The sequence below is a fragment of the Populus alba genome, chromosome 1 (genome assembly GCF_005239225.2).
Source record: "Populus alba chromosome 1, ASM523922v2, whole genome shotgun sequence".
Lineage (NCBI taxonomy): Eukaryota > Viridiplantae > Streptophyta > Magnoliopsida > Malpighiales > Salicaceae > Populus > Populus alba.
In genome coordinates, this window is record NC_133284.1 from 38,409,628 (window position 1) to 38,418,097 (window position 8,470).

Below are 8,470 nucleotides of genomic sequence, written 5' to 3' on the forward strand. Positions count from 1 at the left end.
AGCAAATCTAGCAAGGTCGAAACAAAATATACTTGGTACAATTTCTCTATAAAATGCAACGTATTTGGGCTCCACAAGGGCATGAAAACAAGTGATTCTAATTTCCTCACGCAAATATTAAAGAAGGATTCGAGAGAGAAACTTGTTTTTTTTCTTTTTTTTTGGAAATTGAATGGATACTATTTTTTTTCTAAAACAAATATTTAAGGAATCCATTACAAGAAATTGTCTCATTGTTTGGGATACAATACACACAAATATCCTAATGTTTGACGTCTCTCTTTTAATTCTCTCATCACTTCACTAGCAATCGGGATATGCCAGATTTAAGAATAAATTAAAGAGAAAATAGAGAAAGTGAAAGATATTGATCTTCGGTCCCTATTAATATTTTATAAATTTTAATGATAATAATTAAATAAAAATGAGATAATAATATGCTTGATTGAAAATAAGTATAAATCATGTTTATATAAAAGATTATCAACAAGCATAGAGAATTAAATAAAAAAATCAATTAATAAATCCACAATCGATGCAAAGTAAGTGAAGACTTGGTTCTTAAAAATTCATTTTAGTGCAAATTATGTAAATTTTATATTTTATGTGATAACACAAATTAAAATGATTTCACACACATCACATTGCATGTATTATAAAATTGATATGCATTTAGTCGATTTAAAATTCATTAGGCTTAAAACCCTTAAAACTGGATTTTAAGTTGAATTGGTCGACCGCCTGGCCAATGAAATCCGAGAGGGATGACCGGGGTGTATATTGTGATTAGCTACGTCTAATGACATCCAAGAACAATGGTTGGGTGGTCATATTGAGATTAGCCATGATCAATGGCCACTACAAGATTTAACAGTTTTACCGACGGAATTTTTCCGTCGGTGTAAGACACATATTCCATCGGTAATTAATTTATCGACGAATTCACCAATGGAGAATTTCCGTTGGTGAATCTTTCGTCGGTAATTTTTTGTCCGTCGGTAAATCTGTTGGTAATAATATTACCGACAGATTTACTAGCGGAACAGACGCATCGGTAAAAAATAAATGTTTTATTACCGACGGAAATTTCTGTCGGTAAATCCGTCGGTAATTATTCAAAAACATTTTAAAAAAATTCATTTTTATAAAATTATAAAATAATTAAATTAACATAAATCAACATTTTATAATATATACTCAAAATGCCTGGAAAAAAGAATAAGAAAATCAACTCAAACAAATTTGCAACAAATAATAAAACAAAAAAAATAATTCAACTAAAAAAAATTCATACGAAAAAAATAAAGTTGCAATTGCTAAAAATTTAAAAATCCTATAAATAAATCAATAAAAAAACTGATCTCATATGAAAAAAAAAAATCTCACATCAACATTTATACAATTATTAAGAACAAAATCAATTAAAATGAAATAAAAAACAAATATAGTGAAAAAAATCATGAAAAAATAAGAAAAAAGAAAAATCTTACCTTAATATACTCGCAAGTGAAGCTAAGGAAAAAAAAATTCATAAAGCATATTAATTAAAAAAAAACTAAGAGGATAAAAGAAGAAAGAAGAAGAAGACATACCCGAGCATGGAGGAAAAGAGAAGGAGATTGAGGAGAGAAAAGCAAAGAAAGAAATAGATATTGATGTTTTTTACATATAGTGAAGAAGAAGAAGAAGAAGAAGAAGAAGAAGAAGAAAGAAGAAGTAGTAGAAGAAGAAAAAGAAATAATGAGTCTGTCTCTTGTGAAATACGTGGATTTAGGTTTTTTATGGGGGCACGTTACCGACGGATTTACCGATGGATAATTGAATATTAATATTTTTTAATTATTCCGTCAGTAATTTCGTCGGTAATATTTAATTTAAATTTTCAATTTTGTAAAAAATTTTCAGAAACCGCCAAAAATTACCGATGATTTTTCAATCCGTCGGTGATTCTATCTGTAATAATTAAATGAAAATTTTAAATCAATTGAATTTTTTTAGAAAACCGCCAAAACACACCGACGATTTTCAATCCGTCGGTGATTTTGTCCGTAAAATAAAACAATTAACAGTGCAATTGGAAAATGAACAGTTCTGGAGCTCTCTGGAAAATACCGACGGAAAATTCCGTAGGTAATTCCCTTTGTAATTGACATGATGAATAGTGTTCACAATTTACCAATGGATACGAATTTTCCGTCGGTAATTCCATTGGTAAAAAATGACACATCATCATTTTTTTGTTTTGTTTTAATTTTTTTTCCCACGGTAATTCCCTCAGTATATTCCGTTTGTATTTATTGATTTTCTGGTAGTGGGCATCCGAATGGATGATTGGATTAGAATAAGATGGATAAACATATTAGTGGTCTCGCAAAAGATGACTAGAAAAAACACAATAAAATAACTACGACAAATGAATTAACCTGATCCCTACCATACCTATGAGAAGGTTGGGACATGAGAGTAAGGATATTATAATTGAAGAAATATTAAGGTTGTATTATCTATGTAAGAAATAACAAAAGGATTATACTAAGTTAGACTACAATATGCTTTTAGGTATCTTTTGGCATGTCTTAGATTAATTATAATTCTTGTAACCATTTTGCTTTTGTAACAGGGACATTACAAAATCAAGGTGCGTAGGAACCCCCTTTCATGGATCCATTTCTTTTGCAAAGAACTACAATTTCACCAGTTTCATATGCTCAATATTTATAAAAGTGAACATACTGTTGCTACCAATTTTTGACCCATGTTTTGATAAATTTTTAAAAATAATAAAAAAAAAATAAGGGTTTACATGTGGCGATAACATAGAGCATCAGGGCTAATATTAAGAAGGCAATACGTCAAGGAGATAATGATTGAATCTTATATAATTACTGCAATATAAAATATCATAGATATATGATTTGATTCGTGCTGGTTAGGGAAAAATAATCACTGCAATAAAACAAATATCATATATATAGGATTTGTTGGTGCTAGTTATAGAAGACAATCTCTACAATAATTATTGCAATATTTATTTAAATAGCACATGTAGAAATTTTCTATATAAATGAACACCCAGCCATATAAAGAAAGGGGAGAAAATTTGGAGGAGAGCAATTTTAAGACAAAAAAATTAGGGCATCCACAAAACCCTAAACCCATCTCTTTTAAGCCAGCCGGCTGCACACCCTCCTTTGAAAAAAAAAGAGCCACCGCCCAAGGAAGCCCTCTTCCTTCTCCTTTCAGCTGACAAAGCTCCCCTGCACTCTCTTTTCCCTGCCGCCAACCAAACAAACCAAGAGCTAACCTCCAAACCACAACAACCACAACCACACATTGTCCCCACACACTTCGCCTCCAGCCGCTGCCTAACAGGTAAGTCTTTCAAACTTTGAGAATATATTCACATGGTTTCTTGTCTTTAATTGCAATTAACTGTGATGCTTGTGTTTTTTGACAAAAAAATATAAAAAAATGTTTTTGTGTGTTACATACGGCCAATACCCTAACATGTTTTTTTAATGTCTTCAAAAAAACAAATATTTTAACTTTCAAAAATGTGTTTTCGCATGGATTTCTTAAACACAACAAACAATTATTTTCTTGCATTTCTAGATTTTACAACATGTTTGTAAAACTCCAAAGGGTATTGGCCAATATTCCAAAAAAATACAAAAATCTTATTTTGGGGGGAATTCATTTATTATTCACCGTTAATGTTTGGATAAAGAAATCCCAAATGGATGATTATCCAAAATATTATTGGGAATAACTTGTTATTATTCATTGTTAATGTTTGGATAAAGAAACCCTAAGTGGTAAATATCCAAAATAATTTTCTAGGAATAATAAATCATCAAACATCCTTGAAAGAAGCCTTGATTATAATCGAGGACATTTCAATTTTACTCCACGGTTTACGAGCCGTGAGAGTATGAAACACTAAGGCAAAAATAGGCTTTTAAAGCGCCTTTAATTTCCTTAGATTTCTAAATTTTTTGTTCCTCCTCCTTGTGATTTACGAGTCGTAAAACTCTTGAAATACTGAGGGAAAAATGAGCTTTCAAAGCACATGGAATCTCCTTGGATTTCTATCCTAATAAATTTAGTTTGAATCAAACCTAGAAAAACTGATGGGATTACAAAACATCAACATCGTAGTAATTTTAAAGAAAACCAAACACGAAGCAGCTTACCTTAGGTAGGGTGTACTAGGGGTGCTAATACCTTCCCTTTACGCAACCAGTCCCTTGCCTTAGAATCTCTGAAAGATCAGTTAGGGTTCCTAGTGACCAAAATACTAGGTGGCGACTCCAAAGAACCAATCAAGCAAAACAACATGATGAAAGATCGCCATCAGACGCCGCGCGGGGGACATGTGATAGAATGACTACTCCACTAGGGACCCTTGGACTAAGCTTGGTAATTGTTTTTTTTTTATTATGCTATGTGTTGTTGTTTTTTTTTTTTTTTTTTTTTACTTTGAATGATACTTTGTTTAAAAGCTTTAGCATGTCCCTTTACATTCTGTCATACATGATGTAGTCATTCATCACTTTATTATTATTTTCTTTTTGGAGAGCACACACATTAAATTTTAAGTTAAGTGGGGAACTAGCAGCTTGCCTTATGACTTGAGTCAAGGTTTAAGTTTGTGTAAACCCCAACTCTTTGTTGAGTGTTTAGACTGATAGTGATTGGTACACGTGCCATCCCACTATCTACTAAACCCCTATATTGCCTTTACGAGGGTGATCACTAGGACAACAAGAGACCCTCTTTAGAGACCAAGTAGTAAACATACCCAATGTCTCACATAAAGGAACTAGAGCCTATCTTTAGGATGTATGCTCCATAATATCCTTTTGCATCCAAACAAGCCTAAGCTCAAAGCATCTTGAATCTCAAGACCTTAATTCAAAAGCTAGCCAAGGGAGAGATGTTCCAGAATTGGGAGACCCAAGAAACTCCATTGGTGTTCAAAATTTAATCAACAATGCTTGTTTGATCATGATATTATGTTGTTTGTCTTTTTTAACTTTTTAAATCGAGGTTCCAAATGTCAATGGGATTTTATCTTTGTTTTTTTTAGCCAAACTTTTCCCTTTAATGAGATCATGCCTTTTCAAAAGTTCATCTTGGTGTTTTTACATATCACTTTCCTTTTCAAAGCGAATCTTCCATAACTACACCTGCACTTTACACTGAGAATGAATGGCCAGATTTTAAAGAATACATATTAGTTGTAAAAGAGGAAGAATGGTAGGAAAATAACAATAGGGAATTCACCAAATTTATAGGACAACATGAACAAGGTTGAAACCCGCTAGAGAGGAGTTTGAAACCATAGATGTGGGTAATAAAGAAATCAAGAGAGAGTTGAAGATACGAACTTTGATCACCCTTAAAGAAAGAGAAAAGTTGATTGCACAACTTCGAGATTATGTAGATGTTTTTTTGCTTTGTCTTACAAGGATTTATGATGAGTGACAAAGGGATAAAAGTGGACCTTGGTTAAGTAAAGGTTATTCAATCTATGCCAACTCCCAAGACTGAGAAAGGATGTAAGGAGGTTCTTGGGAAGGTTGAATTACATTACTCAATTTATATTCCAATTAACCACGACTTATGACCTCATCTTCAATTGTTAAGGAAGAAGAATCTTGGAATTTAGAATAAGAGTGTGAAGAAGCTTTCGTGAAAATCAAGCAGTACCTACTGAACCCACCCCTATCTATTAAGTTGAATTGTAAAATGACAAGTTCTACTAGCTGAGTACGACATAGTATATATGATAAGAAAAGCCATGAATGTCATCACTGATCACTTAGCTGACCATGCTGTGGAAAGATTATGAGTCGTTAAAATTTGATTTTTCTAATAAAGATATGCTTTTAGTCGAGAAAGGGAAATCATATTGGTGGATTATGTACTTTGATGGTGCTGTGGTAATAGAGTGGGGGCAGTGCTAATCTTTCCTAAATAAGAAACAGTATCCGGTTTTAGTTAAGTCGCAATTTGGGTGCACTAACAACACAGCTAAGTATGAAGCTTGCATTCTTGATTTTAGAGGTTGCATTGGAGCTAAACATCAGAAAGATAGATATGTATTGGAGACTCGATTTTGATTATTTGCCAAGTGAAAGGAAAAGGGCAAACCAAGGATGAGAAGTTGAGACCTTAACAAGAATACCTGTATAATTTGGCTAGAGAATTTGAGAAAATAAAGTTCACCCATCTAGGAAGGGAAGGAAACCATTCTGATGTTTTGGTCACGCCAGCTTCTATGGCTAGATTAGACTTTGGGCACAAGGTCCAACCGATACACATTGATATAAGAAATTAACTCAGCTCATTGTTACTCAATTGAAAGGGAAATAGATGGAAACCCTTGGTACTATGATATCAAGAATTTCATTCAAAACCAGACATATCCCATGGGGGCATCCACAATCGACAAGAAGATTTTGAGGAGTTTGGCAATGGATTTCTATCTTGATGGGAAAACTTTGTATAAGAAATCATCTGACGAAACTTTGTTGAGATGTTTGGATGACGTGAAAAAAAAAGTGGTGAAGAAATTTATGGAAAGATATTTGATCTGTCAATATGGTCCACTAGAAAATTAATAATGCCCAGAACTTTAATAGCAAAATGATAATAGAACTCTGCGTTAAATGGAAAATTAAGCATTCCAATTCCTTGTCATATAAGCCAAAGATGAATGGTCTAGTAAAAGCTGTTAACGAAAATATCAAGAAGATTATTTAGAAAATGGTAGTCACTCACAAGGATTGGTATGAAATGTTGTCATTTGCCCTTCATGCGTACCACACTGCAATTCGAACCTCAATAAGAGTCACCTTGTATATGTTGGTATATGAAATGAAGGTGGTAATACCTTTAGAAGTTGAAATCTCCTCATTAAGAGTATTGATAGACTCCAAGTTAGAAGAGGTAGAGTGAGTAAAAGTTAGATATGAATAGTTGAATCTGATAAGTGAAAAAAGGATAGTTGTAATCTGCCATTATCAGCTATACCAAAGAAGAATGGCCAAATCATATGATAAGAAGGTTCGACCTTGAGGATTCCATAAGATCTTGTACTGAAAAAAATATTGCTTTTACTAGGAGAAGATTAGAGTAAACAGACACCAAACAATGAGGGCTTTACGTGGTAAAGAAAGCGTACTCGGGAAGAGCTTTATTGTTATCTAGAATGGATGGAGAAGATCTAGTTAAACCTGAGAATGCTGACTCTATAAAGAAATACTATGCTTCCCGATCAATGAAATAAAGTTCGGCCATGAATTCTCTCTGTAAAGAACCTTTTCTTTATAAAGCGCATGATCGCATAACATTCAAAATCTTTTACTTAAAAAAACTGTTTTTATACATGACTAAGGAGATGACTACATCGATTCTCAAATTGGAGGGATGTAAACCAAATTTAAACCTAATAGGTATTGCATACCACACTAGGGGCAAGAAAATGCACATAGAGGTCCATAGTGAACCAAAACCCAAAAAGGTATCATCATAAAAACTTTTGAAATTTTTTTATTGCTAATTGCATTGAAGGTTGCAGTGTTCATGAACAAAACCAAAACTTTTGAGTTTTCTTTTTAAAATAATAATAAAGGACAATACTCAATGGAGCAAGAAAGGACCCCATAAGAAACTAGAGATCTCTTCACCAAGAGGATATAAAGTATAGTGTGCGGAGCATATTTCGGTTCAAGATAAAAGGTTGAACAAACAAATGGAAACAAGAGCTCGAAGAAGCTTACTACAGAAAGGGGGACTTAAGTTTCCAAGATAGGTAGCAAAAAAACATGCATGCTATATTGTCATAACACTAACCTGGCAGGAAAGGTGTGACGAAAGCCAAATAGTTCCAAGTTTTTGGGACTCGCTGAGATACAGAATCTCAGGTCAACGAAACTACGGAAAAGAATATGAATTGTGAGCCGGCACTGTTTCACTCCTCGAGGTAAGATGATTTCTTTTGAAGTTCAAAACGGGCAGGTCACCCGATATTGAGACCATTTTTTTTTTTTTTGAAAAAAAAAATGTGAGTTTTTCTAAAAAAATTTAAAATAGAAATGTCATCCGATTTTGAGAGCATTCCCTAGAAAAAGCATGGAGTTTTTCTAAAAAAATAAAAATAAAAATAAAATAAAACGGGCAGGTCTCCAGATATTGAGACCCCTTTCTAAAATCATTTTCTCTTACATCTGGGTAGGTCACCCATCATAATGAGACCATCATTTTCCACCTGGGTAAGTCACCCATCATAATGAGACCATCATTTTTTCTAGGTAGGTCACCCATTAGAATGAGACCATTCTCCATCTTTTTTTTTACCTGGGTAGGTCACCCATCATAATGAGGCCATTCTTCCCCCTGGGTAGGTCACCCATAAGAATGAGACCACTCTTCCCCTTTTCCACTTGGGTAGGTCACCCATCAC